The sequence below is a fragment of the Anser anser genome (genome assembly GCF_964211835.1).
Source record: "Anser anser genome assembly, chromosome: 1".
NCBI classification, from domain to species: Eukaryota; Metazoa; Chordata; class Aves; order Anseriformes; family Anatidae; genus Anser; species Anser anser.
Window position 1 is genome coordinate 182,186,054 of NC_139720.1, and position 17,566 is coordinate 182,203,619.

Genomic DNA, 17,566 nt, shown 5'->3' on the forward strand with positions numbered 1-17,566 from the left:
CCCACCTCTTTCCACAGGCCAAAGAGTCAACCTTCAGTTTTTTAAATAACTTGTGTTCTGACTTTTACCTCTGAAATCATACAGCTGAAAAACAAACTGCATGTCTTTCATGAAAAAACTGTCATTCATGATTCATCAGACCAGCTGGACCATCAGCTACATGCTGATGTAGAGGACTTCAGAAAAAACTTTGCATGAAAAAATCCCCATAATTAAGATCCCATTCAAGCACACATAGGTTCACCATATTCAGAATTACACTGAAATGCATTCGAGGCATTTTTGACAACAGAAGACCTCCGTCCATCAGAAAAAGAAATGCCCAGTTATCCCTTTGATATTCTTACATTGACTCTGTGCAGACATCACTTGTAGATTTTCCATAATTTCTGCCTGTCCCTGAACGTTTCTGTTATAATTGGAATAACACATTGTATTTTAACCTTACTCTCAGGGTGGGAAGGTCTTCCAAGGTGTGACTATGCAGATCAGGAATGGTGATTTAAATTGCTTTTCAGTTTAATACAAGGTCTCATTGGCTTTTTATTATTAGACAAGGAGATGTTCTTACTCTACCTCCTCTGTGGTACTTCATTATTTGATAGACAGCACCACAGCTCCTCTGCGTTGTTTACTAGGCTGTTTGACAGCAGCCTGATAAAGGTTTGCCGCAACTTTCTCCTTGCAGGCTTTTAAAAAATCCTTTATTATTTCTGTTGCTCTCTGCACAGCGTCTCCTTGAATGCTACAACATCTTTTCTGAGACAGGGAAGAGGACACCAAATGGATAATTCCACGCCATTATTTGGTGTTACACTGCATGCCTTAAATCTAACAACTTGCACAGGAAAACCAGGGGTATGTGTTTCCTTATCAGACATGTTTGCAACATCCTCTCTTGGGTTGTTATAGTTTATAAAAAAGGTAGGTGAGAGACTCAGATTTTCCACTCTAATGTATGTAACTTTATATTCATCCTACTTAGACAGAACTCAATCCTGTGTGATCAGTACACAGCACTGATTCTTACCAGCATGTACCCCAATATGCACCACCTGTGCTAAAACAATGCTCTAGCAAGCTTAGAAATACAAGTACAGTGGAGATGGCATTTAAAAGCAAGTGTAAACAAAAGATTTTGATACATTTACCATGCAGACCATGTATTCCTTTCCCTTTTTCTGCCTTATTTCAGGGCCTGCTGGAATATCTCTGTGCATACCCAATCGTGCTGTCTCACCAAACGTTATAAAACTGAAGTAATCTTTACACACAACTCCAGCTGAAGTCCTGGCACAGCACCCTATTTGATTTCTGCGCTGTACATCTGTAAAACATCACGCAAATAACAATTTCATTGGGCAGCATTGAATTACATTTAGCTGGTACAATGCAATGATTAACTCCTACCTGCAACTGGTTAACTTGTACCCATGTGATGTTCATTTGTGGCACTGCAGGCAATGTATGATTGTAGGACAATGTATGACAATGATCTCTCTAATGTAATTTCTTACACTGGGCAGAATGCTGCAGGCAATCATTAGAGTATTTATTTTCTGGAAGAGTTTTAAATCATAACTCCTCAAAATAAGTAGCTTGTATTTTGCAATAAGGCATGCTTACGGTTAGCAAGACGAGCTGATGTCACAATAGGATGTACTGCAATACTGAGTTAAATGTCCATGGCTTTCCTGCATTAAAATAACATAATATACTTGACCTAGAGCTCCAGTTTTAGAGCCAAACTCCCAACGAAGATACTTTGAGATGTGCTTCCACAAAAGGCAGACAAGTTCAGGAGGGGTTGCAAAGAGATAAGGAACCAGCTAAGATTGTCTACAAAAGTAAATGCCATAAATTATCAAGCATTGTGTCTAATAATTCACTGAGGGAGAACAGTTTCCTGGTGGGAATTAAGAAAGGATATTCCTGTGGCAGCCTTTTCTGGCAACGCCACATCTCAGATCTTGTGTTTGTAAATGCCCACAGCAGTCTCCCAAGAGCTTTGCCTTCCTCTAAACTGTTTCTGCTTCATCAAATGAATTTCTCCAAAAGCCGTGTTTTGGAAAATCACGTGTTCACGTAATGCAACACCTTCCTAGCCTCTGCTGATGTTCTGGGTCTGGCTGGGATGGAGTTACCTTTCCCTGCAGCAGCCCATGCAGTGCTGTGCTCTGCAGTCGGAGCTAGAACAGCATCGGTACCACACCAGTGCTGTGTCTGTGACTGAGCAGTGCTGGCACAGCATCAGGGCTCCCTCCAACCCCCCCAGAGCCAGCAGGCTGGGCGTGGGCAAGAGGTGAGGAGGGGACACCACCAGGGCAGCTGTCCTAAACCGACCAAAGGGATATTCCATGTCTTGTGGTGTCACACTCGGCAATAAAAGGTGGGAAATGGGAAGGAGAGGGGGGACTCTCGTTATGAAGATGTCTGTCCTCCCAAACAACCACTACGTGCATTGAGGCCTTGCTTCCTGGGACGTGGCCAGACTTCGCTCGTTGATGGGAAGTAGAGAATATTTCTTTTTACTTCTCTCTGTACTTCTGTACTGCCTTTGCTTGTTGTTTTCCCTCTTTCTTTTCCCTTTAATTAAATTAACCTTATCTCAACCTATGAGCCTTTTTCTTCTTTCCAGCATACTTTCTTCTTCCCCCCCTCTTCTTTTGAGGAGGGGGAGTGAGAGAGTGGTTGTGGTGGAGTTTGGCTGCACTGGAGGGTAAAACCAGCACAGCTGCTCTTGTGAGGTCTTTGGGAATACAATGGCCCATATTCAAGAAGGAGGAATTTCACCTGGAAGAGCTGTAGAAGAAGGCTATCAGTAAAAGAGTGAACCTGAAAAGAAATTGTAATGATGATGGTTTGTCTACCCCTACAAACTGAAGTCTGAGATGAGAGGTAAAGAAGAAAATACCATTAAGGGAAAAGATCTACTAAACAGGGTACGGCTGCCAGCTTGACCATCATTGCTATGTAACAAAGGAATGGGAACTGGGAATTCTGGAAACTGGTCTCTCTGGCTATGAAAGGGTTAGAAGATGCAAGGAGTGAAGCAATAAAGGTAATACTTGCAGGAGGTATGATAACACTCGGCAATAAAAGGTGAGAAAGTGGAAGGAGAGATGGGGTTCTCGTTATGGAGACATCTGTCCTCCCAAAAAAATGCTATGTATATCGAAGCCCTGCTTCCTGGGACGTGGCCAGACATCACTCGTTGATGGGAAGTTCAGAATAATTGGTTTTTTGCTCTCTGTGCTTCTGTGTGGCCTTTGCTCCTTTTTTTCTCTCTCTTTCTTTTCCCTTTAATTAAATTATCCTGATCTCAACCCATGAGCCTTTTTCTTTCCCATCATACTTTCATCCTTCCCCTTCCCCTTTGAGGAAGGGGAGTGAGGGAGCAGTTGTGGTGGAGTTTAGCTGTCCATCAGGGTGGATGGACAGTACCACAGCTGGTACAGTCATGGGTTGTGTACATGCTGTCCATCCAAGAATATACACAGGCCAGGAAAGGCACGGTGCGGAACCGAGCAGGGACAGATGCGCAGATCTTCCAAGATGACCATGGAAGCTTCCTGTGAACCTTGCAAAATATCTTTGTTTCAATGACAGCACAATTTTAAATGAACCCTTTGAGGGGAGCCTCGTTGTCTGTGAAAAACTAGGACAAATCAAAATTAATGGAAATTATTTAATAAGTGAACTCATTTAGAGAATTATCTTGTTCTTATAAAAATACAGAGGACCCAATCTAATTCCCACTGCAGTTTGATGCAATCTGAACGACATCTTTGTTCAGTGTGACCCTGTTCTTGTCCCTGTTAAAGTCGGCGACACTTCCTGTAGCCACTAGCAATTTCGGCACTGACACTCCTGCCTCATTTCTGAAAGCGGACCCTAAGAACTTAAATGTTGTTGACAGGTAAATGGGTTCTGGTGAAGCAGGAGTCATTACTCGGATGGCATGCACTCAGGTAGGGGCTGGTAATTCGACCTGTAACATCTGCTTGGGCAGGTTACCTGCTGCTGGGACTGCCCATGTTAGCGATGTGTCTTGAAATGCCACGTGTGATCTCTGCAGGAGAGAATCCTAAAGACTTTGCAGGATGCATATAAAAATAATGCCTTTCATGCTGCATTCGCCCTGCATTACATCTACCGCAAAAAGCCCTGAGAATGCAAAGCTGTGATGGTTGATCCCATTAAACCTCTCAAAATACAGATACTGGGAGTCTTTTTGAGGGGTGTGTCATGATACCACGAAATATCTGTTGGAGGAACAAGAGCATCTCACTCTTCGTCTCAATCTATTCATGCAGGAAGCAGTGGGGCAGAACTGACCCTGAAGAAGCCACTTCACCTCCAGCTGGAACATGCCACCATGCTCTCATTCCCTGAGATACAGGAACCCCAACACCAGGACCAAGAGGTGCCAGGTGCACCAAGAGGTGCGAGGACCCACCTATGCCCATGGACCTCTTATAATGGACAAGCCACAGCGGTGCTGTGCTGCATGGAGCCTCAGCTAGGCTTGTACACTGACACATGTGGACATACAGGCACATAAAACAAAGTCATCCCATATTGAGAAGAGTGTTTTTGGTGGGGTCTTTCCAACAAGCAATGTCTCCAAATCTTAATCTTTCCCCTAGAGCTATTCACAGGAATGACTATGATGATAACATCCTATTAAACCCAGCCTGGGAGCCTTTTTTATGATCTTACCTGCTTGTGCAGCTTCCAGTTTCCAAACTCCTAACTGAAAACCTGGATTTGAGTCTTCTAAGGAAATCTTTACTTTGGTTTTGCTGACCCGTTGTCCTATTTGGTAATCCAGATGAGCCACACAAAGGTGCTATGAGGAGATGGTTTCCACAAAGCAATGCAAAAGATCACTCCTAAAGAGGGGTACAACCAGCCTAGAAAGATTTACACTCCCCAAAACACATGTGCAGGACCTAGAAGAGAATAGTGCCTGTTGGTAGAGGAGCAGATTGTGCAATTATCAATCACGGATCTTGGAGCAGGTTGCTCCCTCAACAGAAGTAACCAAACATCTCCATAAAGCAAAAACCAGATAGCTTTGAGGCCGTGGGTGAACTTTTGGCTGTCAGTCTTGGCACCCAAGTTCCAGAATCATTTGCTCCACCATCATTAGCTCCATCAATCATTTGTGTCTGAAGGTTTTTCTCATGGCCAAGCCCCAGCCGCTTGCAGTAAGAGCTCAGCCTTACTTACAAGGCATAAGGAACGAGATTAATTTCCTGCAAGCAGTCTGAACTTTGAGGGAGAGGCATTTAAGCGAGCGAAAATTGAAATAGCATAGAAAAAAAACCTCCTGTAAAATGAAAGCAATAATAAATAAGTAACATGAAAGTGTACACCCCAATACAAATTTAATAGGCTACACCCAAGCATGAATTATTGAGCAGAATTATCCATTTGTTGCAATGGGGAGTACTAGTGAAATATTAATAACAGTACATGAGCTAATCTTAGGTTTTACTTGGTGGGGGGGAAAGAAGAACGGGCTTGAAAAGTCTGGACATTATTAATGCAAAAAAGAGCAGCCAGGGCCACAGCTTTCCACGGATCTGGATGAAGTGGCGAGAAGGCAGCAACACTCCTCAGGCTCTCACAGAAGAATACTGGATTCCCATGTCTCAAACAGAGACCGACAGCAACCCTATGAGCTGATAAATCCATCTCCAGAAGGACGGAGGTTCTTAAGTAGCATTCTCAGATGCTGTTTGAACAACACTGGCTCTCATGATTTTGTTTTCACTCCTATGAAAATCAGAGTTTCAGCTAGACCCTGACTCAGGCGGTTTGCAAGCTGTTATGCTTTTCTTTCAGGAAATATCTCAGCTTTGTGATTGGGAGAAAAGAGCGAGAACGTGACTTCAGTGGCTCAGAGGCTTGCAGAAGTAAAAAGCATAGAGAAACAGAAGGAAAAAATGCTTTAATTATAATTATTAAGACAGTTGCTTTTGCAAAGATGGGAGGAAACATAGCCATGATTTTTGAGCATCTGGATCTCATTTTTGAGAAGCTGGCTCACAGCTAAGTGACCTTGTCATCTATTTGTTAGACTCACAGCCTCAATGTCACTTTCTGATGGCTTTGGCACTGCAGCAAAATGGGCTTCCCAACACATCCTCTCCTTGTGGTGCAGGCAAGGGGAGGATGTGTGCCTGGGGAAGGTGTTGTGGCAAAGAGAAAGCGCTTGTGCTGGGAATGGAGGCGCCACAATTCCACCACAAGCATTTCAAGGACCTGTCTTCTGCTGCAAACTGCTGCAAAGGCAGGGGGAAAAATGTTTATGGAAGAAGATGCTCTCCAGAACAAGTTCTCTCCTTTGGGCTTTTTGCCAAGGGTTTCAGAAAAGAGTGATTCGGTTTGCTTTGTATCCAGAAGGAAAACTGCATGCCAACACCTGAGTGACTGAACAAAATGTTGTGTGCACGCAGGCACGCTTGTGTATATACTCTCTCCTATACTTTATCATTATGCTTTGATTTTAAATAGCTTTAAATGTTGGAAAACGCAACTTCCTAGACTTTTTGCTTTGCTGTGAACTTGTTTTTAAATTCCATCACTCAGCTTCTTTAAAAGACATATTCCTGTATCTCTTCCTCTTTTTTTTTTTTTTTTTTTTCCACGTTTCCCTTTATTCTCTCATTTTCCCTTTGCACACTTTCCGCATTTTTTCCTACCTCCTGCCATTTCCTCACTCCTCGGACTCCTACCCTAGCAGTTTCTGTTCACTTACTCCCACATGCTGCTCTGCTGCCAACGCTCTTAATATTTCTAAGGGCGTTCAGCTCAGAAGCCCCACTTCTTGCAGGATCTCACATGCATTTTCCAAGCCTGGGGTCAGTGGCCCAAAATTCTGCACTGAAACCACCGCACGCTGCAGCTCAGAACCCCCTCAAAGCAGTTATTAGTTCCCCATCTGGAGGGGAAGTTTGCCTCCCCCAGGAGGAACTTGCTGTGTTTCTCCCGTATGTGCCAAAAAAAAAAAAAAAAAGAAAAGAAAAGAAAACGAAACCTCAGTACAGAATCCAGACAGAAAATGCCCAAACCATGGGGTTTCGTTTCCAGTCTCACCACAGATGTGTTCAGAGCAGGCTCTGCATCAGGGGGCTCACCACCCTTCTGCGGGTGAAGGATGAAAGCCAGAACTAAGCTGAAGCTGCAGGATGACAAAAAAATAAAAATTAAAAAAAAAAATTAAAATCTTGGCTTGTGTTTTATGGTTTTTTTTTGTTTTGATGGTGGCATTAGCACAGAAATCAATCACGGGAGGTATCTGAGGCCAGGCTTTTGACAAAGGCCATAGTATGAAGATCCTGAATCCAAGAGACTCTGGCCTGGTGCATCTCAATTTTTGGAAAATGGATGTGTATAATGCCACCCTTTTTCCTGACAAATCTGATCTCAGTAATGGTTTTGGATGGTGGATAAGAAAACCAGAATTAGAGTTTATATTTGGGATGAATCCCTTCCGTGACAAAAAAGAGGGCAAAAAAATTGGGAAGGGGGAGACATTTCTGCATCTCTCTGCCAGCTAGTAATCATGACACCAATTACTGCTGGTCTTCTGCTTCAGCCCAAGCCCCACAAAGACAGACTTTTGATTCCTTCATGCTCCCAGCACCAGCTTTGCTTATCTCAAGTAAGCAAAACCAAGCTTTTTGCATTCTTTTCATCTTGCTGGTCAAACTCCTTCCTGTCCCAGTGGTTGGCACTGACACCTCTTGGAAGCTCAGCTGAGACAAGGCTGAAGAGATGTGGACATGCTCTCGAAAGGAACCAGTCTGAAGATAGGTCTCATATTCTGAAGTCTACAGGGGCAGTAGCCAGGTTTTGGCAGCAAGAGTGGCAAACATCGTGAGCACCTAAAATATCGGGGTAATAATTAAGTCAGCGATCATACAAAAGGTACATGATGCGAAAAAGAAAACTATGCTTTATTTTCCCTGACTGCTTAGAGTGAAAGACCTTTGAGGGAGCCCACGTAGAGACGGAAGATCCTCCACTCAACGGCAAGTACCAAGAGTGAAGTGCCAGACACGTACCAGGCGGTGTGAGTTTGCTCACAGAGATGCTGCCTGTGTTGCTACAAATGGGTGTCATAGAGGAGCAGCCTTTGCTCCTGGAAAATGGGCAGAGCAGACCCTCAAGCAAGCTGAACAATTTCTCTTCTCTGCCTCCGCACTTAGCTGCTCCATTTTCTGTGCCACCGTGGCCAACATGCACCAAAAGTAAGAAGACAAAGTCATCAGGTGGGTTTTCAAATGCCAGAAGACTCAAAAGAGCCCCTAAACAACTGCTCTTGGAAAAGAGCACAAAACACGAGCTCTTGAGTGTTATCTAAAAGACAAATTTGAAACAAACACCAATTGCTCTTCTGACACAGCACTCAGAAGGCATGGGGGCAACTGCAGTGCTAAGCAGTTTGGTAACACAAGAAGCCACCACAACCACAGTGATGTTGTGTGTGTGTAGCTGGTGACAGGAATTCAGAAACTAAGTCCTTCAGCCAGCAAAGCTTGCAGCTGAGGACCCCGTGCTACTCTTGCGATGCACCCCAGGCATCCCAGCAAGGCCCTCTTTGCTCTCACAGGTCACGGATGAAAGCCAAGCTCTGCCAAGCAGCTCCCTGCACGGACACCCCAAGGAGGTTTGGTGCGCAGAGGACGGATGGGGGCCAGAAATGCCACCTGAGCAGTAGGATTTTCTGATTCCAAGACAAAGAGGCCTCCAAACATGTCTTGGAGGAGGTCTTACAAACCAGGACTTGCTGTTCACATGCCTGTGGTGACATTCAGCCTCACCAGCAATTGTGGGGTCCCGGGCAGCTTTTGGGGCAGAGAGATGGCTGTGGAACTTCTGTACCAGCATCTTTGTGTTGACCTTATTTTGCCTGCATGCGCGTGCCCAAGAAGCAGAGATGCTTATTCAAAACTGCCACCATCAGAGAGCTGCAAAAGGTGGAGGAAAGAAGAAAGCAGGAGCATCTTTTGTCACTTCAATGCCTTTTGCTAGCCACAGCAGGACACAGATAGGAGAGATGGAGCAACACTGAGATAAAGATTGGCACAAACCACCAAAAAGTGAAAGAGGGCTTCAGTGTGGCAGAAGCAGTCTACCTGCTGGTTACACTTGCCTTGGCAGGTTTAATGCTCCTTCAGGTGTCTCTTTCCCTTTCCTTACCCGGTGAGTTACAAGTTTCACACAAGCAGCAATGAGCTTCCTATGTGACAATAACTCAAAATCCTTTCTGAGCATTAGTGTGGAAAGTAAGTTTTAGGTACTACAAAATGCGTTCCTCAGCTCTTCACAACATTACATGTTACATGGCTGAGTAATATGTCATGAAATACCAGTTTTAGCCTTCAGAAACACTGGACAGCCAAACTAGAGCAGAGCCAGGCAAAGATCCCACACTGAAGAAAACCCCAACAATTTGCCCTTTTTCTCCTCTGCACGTGAGCTTCTTCTGCAACCGGAACAGGAAAAGGATGAAAAGACCGGGGGATGGCTCTGATGGCCTGCAACAACCCAGCACGAACAAATCTTGCCTAGTATCACAGAGAAGTAAGACCCACCGTGTTCCCATGAAGCAAACTGATACGGTGACTGCATGCTGGAGGCTCTGACTTGCAAATCATGTTTGAACAAGAGGGTTTGCAGGTGCCCTTGCAAAGACTAGATTTAGCAGCTCAGCTTGTTTACAGTTCCTCGGTAGTTTCAGCTGTATGTTGTAAGCTCTGTTTCCTGAAGAGCTGCTGCCTTTCATTTTAAAAATAAGTGCATATCCACTCCCCACTGAGACTTTGGTACTCAGTTTTGATCCTTAAAGCTCAGGGACACCTTTGGTAAGTGCATTTCTGGCCACGTGCAAGAGGGCAAATGGCATGTGAACCGTGATTCTCAAGCTATTCTACTCCCAATATTCCTGCAATGTTGCAGGAGATGTTGAGCCATGAAAGGGAGATAAGTTACCATGCATGCAGTAAAATCCTTGCAAATGAGCATTTAAGGAAAACTCACATTCTTCTGCTCAATATTTCTATAAATACATTCTATTTATTAATTCCACCTTAAACAAGCTAGCTCAAATGCTGGTAGCAATACAGCTGCAGCTGACTAATGCATTCTGCTTCTACTAAAAAGCATATATATTACATATACAGATACATGTACATATATGTATGTCTAGAAGAGAAATCTCTCATGGTTTGATATAGTGGTTTAACCATTGGACAGTCCATCCTCTCCTAAAATGTTTTTTGCTTGCCCAAAACTTTCCACGTCTGCGTGGGGCACGCAATTATGAAAGTAGATATAGAGATGCAAATGAGAACCACGCACAAAGGCAAATGCAAAGCTCTGCAGCAAGGGCAGTCAGGAGGGGTTATCTGAAAATCAGTGTAAAACACCAATTGTTTTCTCACCTATGTGTGTAGTATCACTGGTGGGAGCATCAGAGAGGCTCACTGGTCCGTCACAGCATTAAGACTACGTCGCCTTTTTAACTGAATGAACAGCCCAAAAGGAAGAGAAGGCGGGGGAACTTAAAATATTTTGATTCCTTCTCATACAGGAAATCGGATGAAAAATGTGTCAGTTATCCTGATATTTACAGGAGATTGAAGGTGGGTCTAAATGATCTTTAGAAAGGACATTTTCCTTCTCTGACTGTAGACATCTTTCTTAGTTTCTGACAAGTACCTCTGTTTTGACATAGCAATTTCTCTTAGGCAAACACAAGATACGAGATCTTTATCTGTGATATAAAAATAACAGAACTGATTACTGCCCCATCCTGTACAACGTTTACCATTGTAAAAAAGGAAAATGTGCGAAAGATTATTTTCCCTTTGCAGGACTTTCAATTATTTGTCCCAAATTATTGACATACTGGCAACTCCAGTACTATGTAAAATCCAGCAACTCTTGTGAATATCAGGACGTGCATATTCGAAGATAGCTTCTTTTTAGAGTTTTTGGTTGGTGCTAGTTCTGAGAAACAAGATCTGATGAGCATGGGAGACCCTTAGTAGCTGACAACCCCACCTCATCAGGAAGGGAGTAGCACAGTGTTAATTCCTCTGCCCCGGCGTCCCCCTGCGGCATCTCTCTTTTGTGAGGTGTAACTACTGCACCCCCTTACAGGCAGAAGATGTCCCAGGCTTATCACTTGACGGCACCGCAGGGCTCTCCCACCAGGTAGAAGGGACATCACCACGCTCCTGTGCAAGGGTAACCCCACCAGGCTGCTTGGCAAAGCACTTGACTTTGGGTCACTGTTGAGGAGAATGTTTTCTACTGAATTTTAGACTTTAGCAAGGGAGAGTCCATTCAGTCCTGATCCACTCGAACTGGTAGCACGGGGTCTAGACAGCAGCATCTTGGTCCTAGGAGTAACTTTTTATACTAGCATTAAAACAGAGCAGCCATTGAGAATGAACCCCTCCCAATGAGCACAGCCCCAGACACTGGAAAAACACATGCTAAAATGGCAAGGTGGGTGTATTTTAACATAAATAAAATAATACAGTTTCTCCTAACAGCTTTAAGGAAAACTTAAACTCCTTAATTTTAATTCATTGGCAAAAATACATATTCCAAGACTATCACCCATTGCTTGTCCCTGCTCGTGCTCCTTGTATTAATCATGGCTCTGATTAGCTTTGCTCATTAAAGCCAAGCTGATCAAGTCACAAACATGCAAATGACCTCTCTGTACCTGCAAAACTTAACTCAAGCTATTTCCACGTATCTTGTATGGTCTTTGCTGTTTGTGCTAACCATGAGTGGAAATGCATGAACTCTGAGGTCCAGATTTGGAAGGCTTCCAAGAACATCTGGTCCGCAAGACTTTCAGGAAGCCTGTATGCATCTTCTTCCCTGGGACCTTACAGAGTACAGCTTTCTGACAGCAGCTCATCAGCACTTCCCAGAGACTTGTCTATTTTTTTTTTCATGTCTTAAACTGGGTACTTTGAAACCTAGGTTTTATTTTGAAAACTCTGACTGAGGTACACAGGTGGGAAAACTAAGGAGTGAAGCCACATGCCCCTTTTGTAAAAGCAGCAAATATATGGGTCAGGAAAGAAGAAAAAATAGTCTGCCAAAGTTAACTACTAAGTACAAGTTACATTTGCAAGCCTATATTATCAATCTTTCATGATTAAAATATCACAAACTGTACTTCAAGTTTCTCCTTACAGAACATCAGCAAGCCAGGGCTGTATACAACAACAGGGCATAAATGCTAGAAAATTTTGCTGACACTTAGGAGTGCAGATGCTTTCAAATTCAAAAGTAGGGAAAAGCCTGCATAGCTTGAAATGACATTTCAATATACGGCTTAAATGATTTATTTTCTTGTAAATGCAAAGAAGTGTTTGCCTGGAAGATCCACCGAAATCTCATCTGTTGAGTTCTTCTCATAAGCTACAGAAGAAAAACTGTGTTAGCAACTTCCTAGAGTCATCCAGAAACTTCTGTTTATATAGAAATTAGAGCATTTACTCACGTATCTTTTCATAACCCTGAAATAAAGAAGTTGTTTCTATTTTTAGATATGTGTCTTCACTGATTCAACTCGAGACTTCTGCTTAAGAGAAGACACTTGTTGGGTTTTGCATTTTTCCCTGTTATTTAACATGGTGGCCATAAAGACATACAGAACTATGAAAAATAAAAAAGATAAAAGAAAAAGCAGCAGCTCTTTTTTTTTTTCATAACACATCCCCTCCTCAATCCAAAGTAATGCCACTCAGTCCCACTCTTACCCAGCATGCTGGCTCCCTTTTATCAGTACATGCCAGAAAAGGAAAATCCTCCTGTATTTTTTTCTGCTGTTAATAGGGATAGGCAATTCCATCCCAACAAGGCAACAAACATTTGTTAAAACAAACAAACAAAAAAGTTAACAAAACTGCTTTCATTTCTAGGTTAACCAACGTAACAGGAAGGTGACAGGAACTATATCAAGGCATGACGTTTCATTTTGATAAGAAATACGGCTATTTCTGTTTACAGGAGCAAAGCCATTCTGTAAAATACTCAGGTCTCTGAAACAAATATATCCTTACCACAATTTTACTGTGCTTCATCTACGGGGAAATCAGTTCCAGAAATGATACCGGCCTCCTTTTCAAAACCTTTTGGACCTCACTGACTTCAATGCCATGTGGGAGGTACGTGCTGCCATTCTGCTGTCCCAAATATGTTGACACGGGAGTTTTAACCATGCTTTTCCATCCTGGGGTACCCAGTATAAACAGGCTGAGAAGAAAGGACCAGGGATGTGTTGGTTGGGAGGGACCTCTGGAGTCACCTACTGACATCTGCTTGGGGGTAACATGAAAATGCAATGCTATGAGGAAGGAAACTTTTCTGATGTAAAAGCACACATGCTTACTCAGCTCATAGGTATGACTGTTCCCAGCCAAAATGATTGACCTTCTGCAGGATAAGGGCTTGCAAGGACAAAAAGAAATGTTCTGACCTTCTTCTGAGCTTCTGTTCGCGGAAGAAAACCCTAAAAACTATTTACATGGCTTCCTGAAGCAGTAATTGCCAAGGGCGTATGTTCACAGTCTAAGGCAAAAATGAACAAAGATACATAAATTTTCAGCTAGGAAAACACTAACTGGGGAAATACATTAAGTATAGATTCAGACTAAAACCACCAAAAAAAAAAAAAAAAGGAAGTGTAAGAATGATCACAATCGGAACACATTAAATATGGCCAAAACAGATTAAAACACAAATTAGGTTTATTGAGAATGCTGATTAAGTGGACTAGCTGTCTTCCTGTAAGAGAGAAGGAAATGAGTGCACTGTAAACATTAAGGGTCACCAGAGCACAGACAGTGGGAAGGAGAAGAAGCCTACAGACAACAGACATTTATTTGCACGGGGAGTATTCCCACTCCCTAGCACTGAGCATCCCACTCAGGTCCCTAAGCCTCCACGCAGCAGGACCAACCTCAGGGCCCTCCAGAGCTGGCTGGGTCAGGGCTCTGCTCACAGGCAGCACAGGGAGAGCCTGAGAAAAGCAGAATATAGAGAGGAAAGCAGCAGATGTTTTCTTTGCACAACGCAGCAACAATTTGGAAAATCATCCCTCAAGTCCACCTCGTAATGCTATTACTGATTTGTGAATTTTCCAGTTGTGCTCCCTCTGTGTCCAGTACTAAAGGTCAGAAGGCAGACTTGCAGCATGCTAGTCTAGCATCTTCTCAGATAAAATCAGTCCATTTTGGTTACCCGCACTGCTGTGACTGGTACTTATTTCACCCAGCCCTCAAAACTGAAATACAGATTCTGTAATAACACGGAAAAGAATAAAATTTCTGATGAATGATTGCACAAACCATGAGAAAAACATGACGGTCATCTGTAAAGCGAATTCAACATTTAAAAAAGTCCTGTTATTTAGCAATAGCACAGGTTACACGTGCAGGCAGAGTGGCAAAATAAGTTTATCTCCAAGTCCCTGCCCTAGATCTCCCAGCACGTTCTCCAAATAGAGCTGTCTACAGTTCTGTGCTGCTCCTTCCTGATTTTGCATGGATGAACGGAGGGTATGAGTTATTTCAGGGCTTATTTTTTTTATCATCACACCTTTAAAGGAGCAAGGGCTATCTGAAACATGCACTGCAGGCAGGAAAATTCAGGAATTGCAGCTCTGTCACCGAGACAGTGGCAAGGGAGAAGGCACTAGCAGCAAGGAAGCACCGTGGAAAGGGAGCTGCACCTTGTTTTCTAACTCGGGAACAACACTTATAGAGTTATTACAGGGCTGTTGTTGACCTCCTCACTCACAATTAGCGCATCCTAATGATCGTTAGAACAGAGGGATAATTGTGGAGGCTGCTAGCAGACGCACCATCCAACCAGTCAACCCAGACAGACCAGTGGCACTGCCCAAAAGGACCCCTCCAGCCTGGCAGGAGCGAGTACACCCCAGCCACTGTGGTCACACCACCGTGCTACCATCACCTGCTTCACCTTATCCATCAGCTCACACTTGGCTCAGTGGATGTTAGCAAAACTACGAACCCTGCTCAAGTCAGCGCTCAAGCAAAGAAAAATTACCAATTTTGGCAAGGGTTTGTTGGATTATGCCTACCGCCAGTCACAAAATCTCACATTTAACTCAACGGGAAGACTGCAACCCAGTAAATTGTTGTCAGCAGTACAAACACACACGAAATGTGTCAGCAGGAGGACTCCGGTCTCCTTCTGGTTATCCTTCCTCAGGGGCATCATCTTCAGCACGCATGCCTGCATCCAACCAGGGGACTCGGGAGCACGTCTGGGCTCCCAGGTCTGGATGCTTGCCCTGGTCCTACCCTACCTCCAGACCCAAAGGCAGCCATCAGCCACCCCCGTGCTGCCTCTCACAAAACAGGGTGACGGAGCTGGAGGTGGGGTGTCCCACCAGACAGCCCTCGGGCCCCCGGTGGCCACACCTGGGTGGAGATGCCACCGTCACTGCTGTGCTGACGGTGCCACCACCAGTCCTGCCCAAAAGAGCTTACAGTCTAACGCGGGAGGGCTCACGGTGTGGACATCAGAGGTATTTCTTAGTTGTGCTGCTTTGCTTTTCAGCTTGTAGTGCCAAGCACGGAAGCAAGCGATCAAATAAATCACTCGGGCACAGGATCGATCCTTGAATGATGACTACATTAAGAAAATGTAAATGCCTTGGTGCGTTACAGAAATAATTCCCCGCTGGCGCCTGCTATGTGGGCTGCAGCCATACCTTTGATTTCATTTACACGGCTTCTTCTGTAGAAAGATATCCAAATTTCTCCCTCAGCCTACTCCACTCACTAACCTTTACGCAGCGCAATATGCACAAGGGAGGAGCAGAAGCAGAGGCAAGACAGGGACATTGATTGCTGCCAGTCTGGTAGGAAAACGTTATAACCTTGCAGAGAGGGGACAAACAGCAGAGTCATCTGCAACATGCAAAACAGCTTCTTCATTTCCATAGTGAGTCAAAGGAAATGACCTTCAGATATTCTCCAAACTATTACTGCTTATAAAGAAGTTGTCTTTAGTGGGACCCTGTGGACAAAAAGGAATTTAAGAAATAAATACTACGATTAAAGGTAGCGATTAAGTACTTTCTGACACAGGAGATGATGGCGGGTGGTTAGTGTTGGCACAACCCAGATGCAGGCTACTCATCCATCCCAAAACACAACCCATTTTCAGCACAGGGAGATGCTCTGAGCATCTTCCCCTGCCTCCAAACCTTCCCGGCCCCCTCTTTACCCTCTCCCCCGCTTCCAAACCCCTCGAAGGTGACTTTATTGCACTGACACCTCCATCACACCTCACCCACGGGGGCTGCCCACCTCGGGGCTGCAGTGCCGGGTCTCCCAACACCAACCCAGCCTCCGAGGCTCACCGACGGGCTCTGCCCCCTCCTCGCCCCGGCTGGCACCGCACCCGCACCCCGCACCCCGACCCTGCCCGGGCGCTGCGGGGACGGGCACCGGGGAGGAACGGCGCTTCCATCCCCCGCGATGCCCCCGTTATTCTGCAGCTCCATCCAGCTCGCTGCCAACCCGGGGGGCTCCGGCACACGCTCCCAGCCGCCCCGACCCTACAAACACCGGGACCGGCACAGCGGTGCGAGCGCCCGGCGGTTCGCTTTAATTTAATTAAATTTAATTAATTAATGAATTTAATTTCCTCCCCCCTCGTAGAAAAGAAAAATAATAATAATAATAAAAAGAGTGATAAATAAGAATAGGCAGCGCGGGTAATTACCGGCGAGGAGGCACGCTGCGGCGGGCGGTGCCGGCGGGGGGCGGGCGGGCTGCCGCGGCCACGCCGCCAGTTCCCGCCGGCGCCACGCCAGGCCACGCCCCCTTACCGCCAAACCACGCCCACATCCTACCAAGCCACGCCCCCAATCGATCAGACCACGCCCCCGATTTATCAGACCACGCCCCCAATTTATCAGACCACGCCCTCATCGCTAAGCCCCGCCCCCATCGTGTTCTAACCATCCCCCCCCCCCGCGGCGGGAGGGTGTCCGCCATTTTGTGTGGCGGAGGGGAAGCCCCCCGCCCAGCAGGGTGCGGGGTGCTGCTCCTGTGGAGGGGGTTGAGGGAGTTTCCTGGGAGTTTCCATTTCCTTGGAGTCTGGTTGGGGTGCACAATGTTGTCCAGAATGGGTGAACCACTAAAATTGGCTGTGGTTAGGGCAGGAGACAGCTACACCATAGCTTCCTTGCATCCGCACCTGAAATCTCTCTTCATGATGTGTCTGTAAATCATCTCCCCCTCTCCGTCTCCTGGCTTCGCTCCTATCGCAAGGTCTCTGCATTCACCAGGCTGAATTTCCCCGCTTCTGATGTGTTCCTTTCCTTCTTCAGCATTATTGGCTCAACTGTCTGCTGTCCCGAGCTAAATTAGACCTACAGTAGAGACCACAGCCGTGTTTTTGCGGCCACAGTCTTTCAAGTTCTTGCTTCTGCTCTCACTTAGATTTTTACCTAGGATTTCACCATCTATAATGGTCG

The 17,566-nt window shown here is 45.1% G+C and overlaps 1 protein-coding gene across 1 annotated transcript in view; it reads right to left on the bottom strand.

The window, feature by feature from the left end:
- LCP1 (lymphocyte cytosolic protein 1) overlaps positions 1–16,848 on the bottom strand; it is a 49,050-nt gene extending 32,202 nt beyond the window's left edge. The window contains exon 1 of the mRNA XM_083815974.1: positions 16,810–16,848. The gene's annotated coding sequence lies outside the window, so the exon portion shown is untranslated. The remainder of the gene's footprint in view (positions 1–16,809) is intronic.
- Between the last annotated feature and the right edge of the window lie 718 nt (positions 16,849–17,566).